The sequence below is a fragment of the Lissotriton vulgaris genome, chromosome 4_1 (genome assembly GCF_964263255.1).
Source record: "Lissotriton vulgaris chromosome 4_1, aLisVul1.2, whole genome shotgun sequence".
In the NCBI taxonomy this organism is placed as follows: domain Eukaryota; kingdom Metazoa; phylum Chordata; class Amphibia; order Caudata; family Salamandridae; genus Lissotriton; species Lissotriton vulgaris.
In genome coordinates this window covers 952,837,951-952,852,634 of record NC_141691.1, presented here as the reverse complement: position 1 = coordinate 952,852,634, position 14,684 = coordinate 952,837,951, and positions in this window count along the sequence as shown.

Genomic DNA, 14,684 nt, shown 5'->3' with positions numbered 1-14,684 from the left:
TGGAGTAATTTCAGTGCTGCAAAGAGAGTGCATGCTAAAGTTATTAGTGCTTAAGTGTTGGCAGATTGATAGCATTTGTAGATAGTGCTGGGTGGTTGAATGGGAAAGTACGTTGAACAGACAGAGGGATTCCTAGACTGCATAGGTACTAACTGAGTATTTAAAAGACTGTATTAATGCTATGTAGCTGATTAGAGGTCTGCATGCATAGTGCACAGAATATTGTAGCTGTACTATTATTGGTGTTTCTATGGTTTCGAGAATGGTAGTCTGTATTTTAGGGTTTGAGGAGGTGCATCAGATGATCACGTGGATAATGTCATCAGGGATGTCATTTGAGATGTCATCAGTGATGTCATGAGTGATGTTACTGACCATGTCATGAGTGATGTAATATGTGACGTTGTCAGCCGTGCATTGTGGGGCGCAAATTATAGTTAGCAGAACTAACTATAACGGCCGAATTTCTTTTGTTTTGTACAAGTGAAATGTCCAACTACCTATGACGTCCATGAAACCTGTGGTTTTTTTCAGTGAATTTCTGAGGTTTTTTTAAGTGCTAATTTCTATCTATAATGTCCCTGAAACTTGTGTTTTTTCAGTGAATTTTATGTATAAGTATTTATTCTCCTCTCACTCTTACAAGGAAGGAATCAGCACTCAGGTTGTAGTTTGGAAGTATTTATTCTGGAAAGGACGTGATCCACGCGTTTAGGCGGTCCGAACCTTGATAACGATACAAGACGTCATTGTAGCATCCTTATTTAAATGTACAAATGCCTCCGGTTGCCAACATTAACAAATGACTACATATTACTTTAATCCAAAAAGCTGGCGGCCATATTAGCCTGGTCACAATGTGAAAATTCAGGAATTGATATAATAAAGAAAAGAAAACAATTGTTAATATGCACACAATGTCATTTCAGCATATCTTGCCCCGTGACCGCCATACCTGTATGTTTGTCAACGTGACTTATTCATAATAAACATACTTAAGATTGCAAACATCAACATAAACAATGGACTACACATTACTTTAAAGTGAAAGGCTATCGGCCATATTAATCAGTGCACGTTGCGTATTATAATGGCTCTTATACGAAAGAAAAGAAAAAAAAGGGGTGTTAATATGCACACACTATCCCTAAATAAAGTGCTAGCGATTATAGTTCCATTCCATTCACAGCTCATTTGAGATGTGATGAGTGATGTAACTGACCATGTCATGAATGATGTAATGTCTGAGGTCATTAGCAGCACATTGTGAGGGCATAAGTTATTGTTGTTAGCTCAGATAACTATAACTGCTGAATTTCACTAGTTGTGTATGAGTGAAATCTGAGTCTAACTATACCGTCCCTGTAATCTTTGTTTTTTTCAGCAAATTTCTATGTTTTTCTAACGTTAAGTAAGAGGCATGTAACAATGGATGGTCGGGGTTTGGAAGCAGGGCCTGGCATTGTGTTGCCCCCACCAAGCTTGCTGCTCCTGCCTTCCCTCTTCCTAGTCATCCATTGTCCAAGTCCATGTCCCTGCTCCCTTATTACAGCCCTGTGTGGCAATTGTTCTGCCACTGGCCTTCCCGCCTTCTCTGAACAGTTCGCTTGCTGCCCCATCCACCTCCTCCCTATCCTCTGTTGTCTGAATCCACGGACTAGCCTCCTCCCTCCTGTCATGCATGGTCTGATGTACTGCCACTGCCCTCTATATAGCATGAAGTAACAGTCCACTCCTCCTGCCATCCACTGCCAAATTCTATGCCCAATCATTGATCTCCTGCTTAGCCTCTGTGCTTAGCTTGCTGCCCCTATTCTCATCCCCCCTGCCCTCGGATGTCTGTGTGCATGCCCCTGCTCCATCTTTTTTGCCCACCATGTTTCATGGACCTGCCACTCCTATCTACTCTGAGTGTTCTCTTGAGCTGCCACTCCCCTCCCATCTGCCTAGCATTGTCAGATAACTGTAACCTCTCCCTGCCACCTCCACCCTGCCTGTCCACATTCCATACCCCTATCCCCTACCTCCTATCCTCCATGGTCCACTTTACTACCACACCCTTTTGCCCTCTGTGTCTGTTGTGCTGCAACTGCTCCTCCTGCCTGCCCTGCGTGGTCTGTTGTGAGGCCCCTTCCCCTGAACTTTCTTGTCTGTGCCCAGGTCCTGACCCTCCCTTCTATCCTCCATGGTCATTTGTGCATGTCCCTGCACCCTCCTTCTTGCCCATCATAGCATTGTGCTGCCACTAACCCTCCTGCTTGCCATTCAAGTCTTCTGTGCTGCCAAAGCCCCTCCCACCTTCACTGTGTGGTCAGCTTGCTGCCCCTGACCCCCTCCCACCTTCCCTCCATGGTCTGTATGTATGCCATTATAGTCTCACTGTTGCTCTCCATGGTGTGTCTTGCTTCTAGTGCCCATCCTGCCTGACCTCCATGGTCATCGTGCTGCTCCTGCCCTGCCCCCTTGCCCCCAGCCCTCTGTTTCCATGTGCAGACCCCTATTCCCCCCTCCCCTTGGCTTGTCTGTTCCATTGTAATGCTCCTGATCCATCCCTCCTGCCTTTATGGTCTGTTATGCTACAACTTTCTCTCCTGTCTGTCCATTATGGTCAGCTAGCTACCACTGGCTCTTTCCCCTCTGTTCTCTGTTGTCCACGTGCATGGTCCTGTCCCCTCCATATTGCTTTCTATAGATTGTTGTGCTGTACTCTCATCCCGCATGCCCTGTGTGGTGTATTGTGCTGCTGCAAACCCTGATGCCTGCCCTGTAAGGTCAGTTTAGTGCACCTGTCCATGTCCCTCCTGTCCTCTGTTATCCGAGTCCATGTCCCTACCCCAATTCATCCTGCCTTCCATGATCCAATGTACCATACTTGCTAACCTTTTGAACTTGGTAAGAGGGAGATTTTGAAAAGAAACTGGGGTATTGATTATCCCCTTTGACTTACATTAATAAAAGAGAAGATTGTAGAAAGGAGACAGATCAAATAAAGCCAATCTGGGCCTAAAAACGTTGGAGGTTCCCTGGCTGAATCGGGTCTGTTGGCATGTATAGTTGTACTACCACTACCTCTTCCTTCTGCCCACAATGGTCTATTATATTGCCACCGCTTCTCTTACCAGTCATGTGTTGTTGGTTTGTTGCCCCTGTCCCCCTTTCCACTGCCCTCCATAGTCTTTTGTGCTGCCACTGCTCTTCCTGCCTGCCCAGTGTGGTCAAATTGTTGCCTCTGCACCCTCCTACCTGCCTTCAATTGTCATTGTCCGTGCCCCTGGCCTCTGCCTTTCAACAGTATCCTAATGAACAACTTGATTGCTAACATTCTATATTTATTACAAAAGTAATGTCATCTTGATGTAATCAAAACTGTAATACCTAGAGCATTTCATTTAGAAATTACATAAATGAGAGGGTCTTATTTGCATCATAATTATGGTTAGTGCTCTAAAAAACTAAAATGAGGACATATTTTCTGAGTTTTCAAATAACGACAAAGCACTTTTAAATTATATGTTTGTCTTCATGATTTTTTATCCAGTTGACCACTTGATTAAATGTTGCTCTTAGGGGAGATGATGTAGTGTTACTTCCAGAGCCGCATACTTTGCAACTGGGGAACCAGGTTGGAGTTTCTACTTCAGCTCGGCATTCTGGAATTCTGGTCAAATCACTTAATCTCCCCATGTCAACACCCAAAATGAATTTGTTCTTGTTTGACGTAACTAATGCTCATGAAAAGCACTCCAATACCTGATAAGTCTGCACTATATAAAACTGCAAAAACACAAAAAATAAAAAGTGTTTTCTACACTTCTGTCATTGGGCTACATGTGGGCTACATCTGGGTGATATTTGTGCTACAGCTGGGCTCTTCTTTCTCTGGTGGCCATCTTGGGAGATTTAATTTGATATGAAGTTTCCTAATGTCCTCATTTACTGCAATCTCCTCAGTAGGAAATGATTTCAGTTTTTTACCTTGATTCCATCAAGAAGGTATCCAGATCTGTCACACATTTGCCATACATTCTGAATGTTAGCACTCTAGTTGCTCATTAGATCACTGTAGTAAAGCTACTGCTGACCACGGAAGTCTGCTGCTGGTATAAAAAGTGCATGTTTCAGCCTGTATGTTAGACTTTTTTAATGAAATAGAAGAGGATTTGAGGAGTCACTCAAAATGTGCCCTCATTTTTCTTTCTTCAGCACTAATCATAATTTCAATGGCACAATGAACCCCCTCATTGTGTTCCTTTTTAAATTAAATGTTTTAAGTGTTACCAGTTTATTCCAATCAAGATGGCTTCAGGTGTGCCTTACTTTTGTAATAAGTAAGACAGTAAGCGCTCTAGTTGTTCTTAAGAACACTCTGGGACATTCTGTCATTGAGCTATACGTGGGCTACATCTTCAAGATATTTGTGCTACATTTGGGCTCTTTTGTCTCTGGTGGCAATCTTGGGAGACTTATTTGTTATGAAGTTTTCTAATTTCCTCATTTACTGCAGTCTCCTCAGTAGGAAATACTTAAAGTTTTTTACTTTTGTTCCATCATGAAGGCATTCAGATGTGTCACACATTTGCCAAAGATTCTGAATGTTAGCACTCTAGTTGCTCATTAGATCACTGTAGTAAAGCTACTGGTCACCAGGGAAGGCTGCTGCTGGTAATCAAAGTGCATGTTTCAGTCTGCATGTCAGAATTATTTTATGAACTAGAAGAGGATTTGAGAAGTCAAAATGTGCCCTAATTTTTCTTTCTGCAACACTAATCATAATTTCTATGGCAAAATGAACCCCCTCAGTTTGTTCCTTTGCAAATTATTTTTTTTAAGTGTTACCACTTTATTCCAATCAAGATGGCTTCTGGTGTGCCATACTTTTGTCATAAGTAAGACTGTTAGTGTTCTAGTTGTTCTTTAGAACACTCTGTGACATTCTGTCATTGGGCTATACTTGGGCTACATCTGGGTGATATTTGGGCTACATTTGAACACTTTTGTCTCCTCTTGTGGCCATCTTGGGAAACGTATTTGTTATTAAGTTTCCTAATTTCCTCATTTACTACAGTCTCCTGAGTAGGAAATACTTTCATTTTTTTTACTTTGATTCCATCAAGAAGGCATTCAGATGTGTCAAACATTTGCCATAAATTCAGAATGTTAGCACTGTAGTTGCTTATTAGATCACGGTAGTAAAGCTACTGCTCACCAGGGAAGTCTGCTGCGGGTAATGAAAGTGCATGTTTCAGTCTGCATGTCAGATTTTTTTATGAAATAGAAGAGGATTTGAGAAGTCACTCAAAATGTGCCCTCATTTTTCTTTCTGCAGCTCTAATCATACTTGCTATGACAAAATTAACCCCCTAATGTTGTTCCTTTTTAAATTAAATGTTTAAAGAGTTACCACTTTATTCCAATCAAGATGGCTTCAGGTGTGCAATACGTTTGTCATAAGTAGGACTGTTAGCTCTCTAGTTGTTCTTTAGAACACTCTGGGCGGCTGTAGTGGAACACAAAGGAATCTCTGACAGTCTCTGCCCTTGTTGGATGCAAATGTTTTACTGAATATGTCAGACATCATTCTCACATGACTGAGAAATATAATGTGAATTTACAGAAAATATGCTCTCACTTTATCTTATAGATCACCTTCCAAACATCTGTGGGAAAAGCATGAGAAAATAGTTTTCTCTCAAACATGATTCATGATATCCCAGCAGAAGGTTTTTTCACTTGGTAAAATCACCTTAGAACACACCACAATTCCTAAAATGAGTATGGTACCATCAACAAATGATTTATAATGTAACTAAAGTCCTAAAACCTTCTATTAACTCTAATTCTTTTTAATGAGTTGCTATCAGGTATATTGGTCCCTGGATGGCTGCCAGCACTTCTTTGATGAAGTGCTGACAGCCAATCAGATCTCACGATGAGATGTGTGGTTAGGCTCTGCCCAGTTCTATATATTTATTTTTCCATTATTATTAAAAAAAACTACTGAACGAATTTACACCATTTAACAAAAAGGGCTCTCTCTGAATCAAGGGCTACCTTTTAGCCAAATTTGGTGTAATTCCGTTCAGCAGTTCAGGCTGTAGCCATGTCTAAAGTTTCCTATAGAAAATTGCATGGGGAAAACATGTTTTGGGACCACCCTTTTTTCTCATCCCCCCCGTTGATGAATCACCCTGAAACTTTCAAGATAGGATCTGACCGAAGCGGGCCATAAGTTTTGAAAATTTTGCGAAGATTTGTTAATCAGAGCCAAAGTTATTAGAAATAGAATGTTGTGATTTTCCTATGGTAACTAGGTCCTAACTATAACTACTTTCTGGCGACCGCCAGTAGGTAATATTATATTATATATATATATGTGTATATTTATGTTATTAGTTTCCATGATTTCTCTAGAATCAGACCTCCTGTGCAGTTATACTTATGCAAATGACCATGGGCCACACGTATCAAAGTAAGGAAATGCGATTCCTAAATTGTGAAATTTTAAGTAATCGCAGTTTAGGAATCGCACTTCCTTATACACGTAGGAATCGCAAAACAAAATGCGATTCCTACACATTCCTTACTTGCAACTCGCAAATTGCAATTCACAATTAAGGAATTGCTTCCCATTCATTCCTATGAGCCTAGAAGCCCATAGGAATGAATAGAATTGCATGTGTAATTTGCGAGTACCAAATAGGTACTCGCAAATTGTGCATGCAATTTGAAGGGTGCAAGGGTGCAAGAGGTGTAAGAGGTGCAAGGGGTGCAAGGGGTGCAAGGGTGCAAGGGGTGCAAGGGGTACAAGGATGCAAGCGGTGCACTATATAATGGAAATAACATAATGGAAATAATGCCCCTCCCTCCTTTCTTTCTTCTTTTCTACTCACCTTGTGCGATCTCGCTATACCTTTTTGCTTCTTATGTTTTCTGAAGCACATAGATTTCCCTCTGGCCCTACACAACAGGGGCACCTTTTTCATTAATTAGTGCTCCACTCCACTGTCATAATCTGTGCCCCTTATATTAGTCCACTTGACTGTGTGCACTTGGGGTCTTTTGTAGCTTTTTTACACTTAAACATTCCCTTCAAACTTTGCTCACCCGGGGCGTTATTTCCACTATATAGGGCTCCACTTCATTACTATACTCTGTGCCTTTCTCACTCCGATCCGTACTCCGTTTTTACTTTTCATTTCAGGCTAAGATATACTCACTCCCGGTTTCCCAACCAGAAGAGCTTTTTCACGTTCTAGTCTTCCGCTCATTCTGCCCCTCTATTTATACTTCCAGTTCCATTTGTCTGCTTCCATTACCCTAGATAGGACAACGTGAATCTTACACACAGGATTCTGGAGCGCTGGTAAGCCCACGAGGAGCCCTTTAACTTACTGCTACTTACCAATAGTATTCCTTACAAGATTTCTAGACCATTGTTTGTATCTTTCCCCTCCCTTCAGATTGCCTCCTACTAGGACATACCTGTCTTCCCACTTGTTTCCCGGTTACTTGGGGACGCATGGAAGGATTCTTTTCCACCCTTCCGGTTTTTAAATTCTACTTAACCCGTGTCACTACCGGGTCAGAATTATCACCGGCAATGCAGTGAGTCATGTTTCTCCTTATAATTATAATTTTTTCTTGTTGCATACGTGCCTCGGTTTTTGCCGTTGGAGTTTCCCTAATATATACTCAACATTTGACCCGTTTCTTTTAGATTACAATGATCTTTTGCCAAACATACAGGTAGACCATAGTTTCTCACTTTTGCTCTTCACCGCTGTGAATGCCCTCCTAGATTTGTTACCTTTATGTTTTTAGCACCACTTTGGACCCTCCATTTCTCTTTCCACTTTAGATCTCCACTACTCTGTAATCTTGCTTACTCGCTAAAATTGCTACGGCATTACTAATTCAACGCTAACATTCCGTTATTTGTACTGGCTAGGTTATGAGCCATTTGTCACTTTGTAATCCTATGTTTTCACGTAGGGGTCATACACGAAGCACGAATGTCTCTACTGTTTTTTGATGTAATATTTCAGACTCGCGACGTACTACCAGTGCTTGGGGATTGGAACTTTTTTCTGACGCCTCTTGCTTTACGTGTTACATTTCACAAGCCATTTAGTTGCTAAAATCTTACCGCTCATTTCTGCAATACAGTTTTTAGTGCCATAGTGTTCATAGATAAATTATTCAACAATCCATTCTAAGTTTAGAAATGCTGCAATGTACATTATTTTGCTCTATGTCACTATTTGCACATATTTAGTGTGTCAATTTCAAATGCTAGGTATATGATTATCAGGCCTAGCTTTTTCTAGATATCTTTTGCCTTCTCTTAGATTGACATTTGGGTATGTTACCATCAAGAGTTTCTTTGTTTCTTTTGTCTTCTCTTAGATTGACATTCGAGTATGTTACCATCAAGAGTTTTTTGTTTGTTGTCCATACCACCACTCCACAATCATTGGCGTCTCTATGTAGTGTGAAGTCACCAAGTTCATGTACTATTCACAGCATAGGGTTTCCACATGAACTCGGGTGCTCACCTTCTCTTCACCATTGCGCATTAGCTGTATGTTTATTGTTAGGCGTCACACTGTGGCTCCTATTACTATTATTATTATTTTTATTTTGTTTTTGTGTCCTTCCCAGCCCTGAAGATTCACAATAGCACCACGTTGTGATGAAACACCTGTCGGCTGGTTTGTTTTTTCTGTGTTGATCTGAATTGACATAAAAATCCTTATTTATGATACTCCTGATGTCGACCTTCATAATTTTAGCAAGAAGAATTGTTGAATTTTAGTTGTTACACTGAAACCACTATCCTTATACGTGTGCACAGGATGTGGTTCTTCATCTGAAATGTTCACAAATGCATTAGCAGGCACAGATGGCAGTCTCATTGCTCTCCCCATGATTTCTCTTGCATGGATAATCCTGTTTTTTGGTCAGGAATGCTACGAAGGCTCATCAGCAGAGGAGGCAAAGAGTTTGGCCACTTCAGAGATGTTAATGCATGCACTTTGTCCAATCTGGATTTCAATGTTCCGTTCACCTTCTCCACTATGCCAGAAGCCTCTCAACGATAACTGCATTGTAATCTCTTTTCCACGTGTAACACTGCACACAACATTCTCAGGACCTCACTATTGAAATGAGTCCCACACTCTGGCTCAAGCAAAGTCAGGGAATCCAAACCTAGGTATTAACTCCCTCCACAACAACTTAGCTACTGTGAGAGTGTATTTTCTTCCGGTCAGGTATACCTCCACTCAACACAAGAAGATGCACACAATCACTGGGACATAGCTCAGCCTTTTGCATACAAGCATTTTGATGAAGTCCATTTGCATCCTGTTGAATGGCCTCCCTGATCTTCCTATATGACTCAATGTGACTGGAGTTCTTTTACCTTCAATCATCTGTTAACACACAAGATACCTGTGGCATAATTCTTGAGTCGCCAATCCAAATTGTGGTTGAACCAATGTTGTAAAACAACATGATCAGGGCATCACTCCCAATATGTGCCAGTCGATGAAAATGTCTTGCCATTGGGCATAGCGTGTTATGTGGCTACACTGATCTAATGTGCAGAACCCCATATATCATCGTCTCTTGTGAAGCATTCCTGCTCAGATGTAACTCTGTTGTTTTGCCTCTGACACTTCCTCCTGGAATCTCTTCATTTCCTCCAAAGTATCAGTTGTTGACAACAAAAGGTTATAGTTGGTTTCACCTACAGATTCATTCATGTGCTCAAATTCCTTACTGAATAACCTTAAATTTGGTCACTCTCAGCTGTTCAGAGACAAACCAAGCTCTAGTAACTGCTATCAGTTAAGCCACTTGTGCAGGGATCACCCCCTGAGGATGTGCAGACTGCATTTGCAGCTCTCCAATTTCCTTCATTGTCTCTCAAACTTGACCAATTCACAATCAGTATGTAATTATTTTCTATGTTTGGCTCATCTCGTATATCTTGTCTTGGCACATAGTTTAGTGACTTCAAGACAGTCATATTCAACCTCCCCCTCATCATTTTCTTTCCCCTGGTGAGGCATTAAAGTGGCAGGAATTCAAGGTAGCATGTCACTTAAGGGTTACATTTTACGGAGCTAGTATGATCTCTTTGACAGTTAGACTCTGTCCCATCAAAATACTTACACACTAGTCAATGCTTACATTAACTGCTGCCATGGCTGTAAGGCAGTCCTGCGGCTACAGGATCAAGAGTAGTAACAAAATAAGTACATTTTTGTGCATTAGTATAAGCACTAGGAGAGCGCTGCTATCCCGCTCAGTGCAGAACAGAGTAAAAGCGTTATTGTAATCGGGCATTCCAAGTGTCAGGGCACAACAGCAACTTTCTCTCAGCTCTAGGAAGCCAATCAAGTAGTCTTTATCCACAAGTATCAGGGACATTCTTGTGTGGCAGCCTATATAAAGGCTTGGCCACTGGGGACCTATGGGTATCCACTGGTGACAGTAGCCCACCATTCTTAAAAACATCCTGCCTTCTCTCTGGGTGGACGGCAGATTCATTTTAAGAATCACTGAGATTTTTTCCTGTGACACCTTCCTCACTCTTTTCTCAACATTATGTTCGAGATATAACACTTCCTTCTGACAACAATCCAAATTACTCAAGAACACTTTAGGTCCCTTCTCAGCTAAGTGGTTCAGCAATACATCTTGTTAACAAGCTTCCTGAGTATCTGATGCGATCAAGAGGCATTGATGTACTGCAAGGGCTCAGGATTCTTTTTGAGGATCTGGTTAAAGATTGTGGGACTGTCAGTATACCCTTGTGGGACTCTGCTTCATGCCAGAACATGGTTCTGGGACTGGAAATCAAAGAAGTACTGTCTTTCCTCCTGCAAGGGTATGGAAAAGAAGGCCTGACACAAATCAATGACAGTCAAACTCTTAGCCTCATATGGAATTTGAAACAAAATCACAGCTGGATTCTATACCATGGGAAAACAGGGAAAAACAATGCAGTTGATTTTTTCAGGTCCTGCACTATGTGGTGTAATGGGTGAAGTACATAGACTCCCTATTATCTCCTTCAAAATGCCTTTTTTGTATCGTTGACTCAATCACTGGAGTGATCCCAGAATTTCTTTCAGGGGTCAGATTATACTGTGGGATTCTTGGGAACTCAACATTGGGTTTTACTTGTATGCGAACAGGCTCAACCCCCCTTTATGAGACCAATATATTTTCCTGAATAGTACCAGACCTCAGCCTTCAGTCTATGCTGAAGGTCTGGTGGTAAGTCCTCAGATGTCATTAAGGGAAGCAACCCTACATCTTCATTAGCGTTCTGAAATTCTATACCTTTCGAAGTACAATAGATAGTGTAATTTAACTTTCACAATAAATCAGATACTTATAAGCTTACAGAACTCAAATCACACACCACAAACTGGTGATTCTCCTTAAAAGACTCTATTTTAGCAGGTACTTCTTTTGTGATGGGGTTTGTCATTTGCTTATTTGAGACTCCAACAACTTGGAATATTTTTCCCAAGAGGGTGTAAGTTTGGAAGTTCTACTGTTCTAACAGTAGAGCAGGTAGCACCAGTATCAATCAAGAATGGTACGGTGTGACCATTCACCTCACCTTCTACAAATGGGCTACTCTGGTCTACCTGTAAGACTGTGCCAAGGACACAGTCTTCCTCCCCCTATAGGCACCATCATTTTGACTAATCAGAGCTGTATTATCAAGCATAGGAAATTGCTGAAACAGATTTTTGAAGAAATTCAGACTCAGAGTTGAGACATGATTTGAATTAAATCAGGGACCATTTGCATTTTGCAGCAACATTGGGGCTTGTGGAACCTGCATCACTGGAGTTGGAGGTACGTTAGAATTTTGCATTCTCAGTCTCGATACACTCTGTGACTGTTCAGGGTTATTACTCTGTAGCTGTGAAAACCCTGAACTCTGAACTTGGTTCTCATTCATCACTCTGTTGGGATTAAATTGACATTCCAGTTTCCAATGCCCTACCTTATTACAATAATGACAAAGATTCAGTATCTTCAAAGTAGCCACATCAATTCCAGTACTTGGGTCAATTGAAACACCATGTCCTCTAACTTGTTGCTGGAACCCATTTCCACCTTGTATCATAGGATCTACCTGCAAATGCACTTGCATTGAACCAATATTCTTTACAAAAGGTTGACTCTGACTTCCTCTCTGTGCGGCTTTCATCTGTGCCACCATAAATTTCTCCTTCAATCTCTACTGGTTCATTTCCAATTCATCATCACAATATTTTACATATCTTAAAATTCCATCAATCGATTTATTCTGCCAACAGATCAAATGCTGCTGAATCATCAAGCCAATCTTAGGTCTTAATCCCATCACAAACGGGGCAGCAAAATTTCCCACGTCTTTAGCTTTGAGAGTCTCCATTTCACTGTGCAGCTTAAACACTTGCAACAATCTCTCATAATAAGCATGCACTGAAACCTTGGGCTCCAGGTTTGTTCTGTCAATCTTAACCCAATAAATGTCATTAGCTGGTATTTTACCTTTCAAAAAGGTCACTTGTTGTAAAATTTTCATCACTCATCACTAACGTGATGAGGCATATTAGTTCATATTTCTCGGAGGTTCCTTCTCCAGCCTCTCCAGAGCCACTTTACATTCTGACCATAAGTCACTAGGAACCACAATGTCAAAGAAGGTATTTACATCCACCCACAAGACTTGTGAAATCTTCACAAATTTCTCAACCTGCATATAGAATGTTACTGGATTTTGTCTCATCTTTGGGAAATCAGTGGTGAATGATGCAAGATTACTCCTACTCCAAGGATCATGGAAATAAACTCCACCAGGCACTTTCCTCAATGGAAAATTTGAAGCACCTTTTCCATCCACTGAAGATGGAAGTGGCTCCCTCTTTATTTCTTTTGATATTTCTTCTTTGCCCATCTGTTTTACCACTTATCTTGCTCACTCAATTTTCAGATACAACTTATTAATTCCTTAATTTGCTTTTTCACTCCTGCAAATGTAATTTTCACCAAACGTACACAATAACGTTTCTACAATAACTAAGTTCAGCTCAAATCTACATCTTACATTAATGCCAATTCAGACATTTTATCGTGAGCCTGTCCTCCTTGTTTAGTGACATATTTACACATAAATACAAGTTCATTATCTTGGTAGGTATCGAATCTATCAGGTTTTCCTGAAAGCAACTCACTTGACTATAATTTGAATTTAACCACATCTACTGCATTTTCCTTAACCGGGGTCTGAATTATTTCTCTACCTACTCTTGAACCTTCACTTTCTCTTGAGGGTCCATTATAAAATGTAATTAAATCATCTAATTCTCAGACACTAATATTATTCTGTCCTACTGAGGTATTAGACACTATCCTTTCTCTGGAACTACTGTTGCTAACACTCTGATGTGAATTCCAAATAGACATGTCAACATTTTGCAATCGTTGAGTGTACTCTCCTACAGGAGCGAATCCTGTCTGATTCATGGTTGATGCTGTAAGGGCAACATAAGTGTTATTCACTTGAGTTGGGACTGAAGGAGAACTTCCTATTCCTGGGACCACAGGTTCATTAGATTAGATGATATATCTACTCCAGTAGGGACTGTCAAAGTATGTGCCATGTTTTATACAAAAGACTGCAGGACCAATTGTGGCAGTAACAACAATTGCATCTGGTGCCTTGAAGTTAACGAGGGCACTAATCCCTGAACTATGTCTCATAAGGATCTGACTCATATTTCCACACATATTTACTGGTGCTGTGGCTGTTCCAGAGTTTCCACTGGCAACTGCACCATTAATCTCTTGGACTGGACCACAATATATGGAGGTGAATGCAATGAAAGCAACACATCTAGGAAATCATCGCAGAAATACAACTAAAGTTTTCACCTGTACTCTCTGGTTTTCCTGTCTTTTTCTCCTTCTTCCCTTCCCTTTCTTTTCTTTCTCAGGTTCTTCACTTGTCAATTCAGGATAAAGTCTAGTTCCCTATACTCCACTATATCAATTCACCACTACAGTTGTTCTGCATTTCATCTAGCATCGACACAGCTCCGTACTGCTTTTCAGACTCATCCCTGATATTTTTCCTTGAGAAATGGATCGGAATGATAAAATCTGGCCTACTCTGACTCACACTCGAGTGAAACTTCGACAAGCGGCGAACCACCCGCATTAGTGGAGCTTCACCCCTGCGTAAAAGGATCCACCACACCAATCTCACTCTACACTCACAATAAAATACTTGTCCTATTTCAATTGTGAGGTCAACGATACCTCATGACAAGCACCGCAGGAGTTAGCAGACAATTACAACACAGTGTTTTCTACACTGACAATTTATTACTATCCAGGATTTAAGGCTATGTCGAGCCCATTTACTAATTCACCTTCTTTTCATTAAGTCCATCCACATTTGCACTACAACTTAAGACATCACCGTACCACACTACACAATCTCGCAAATCCCTGCAAGCTAGACATAAGCAATTGCAACACACAACACTAATTACACTTACTACTCAACTGTTACAACTCTCCTACAAACTTCTGGAACTGCGCCGATCCTCCAACTCATGACATGGGCTTTAAAGGCTTGGACTGGGCTCTCACATAGATACAGT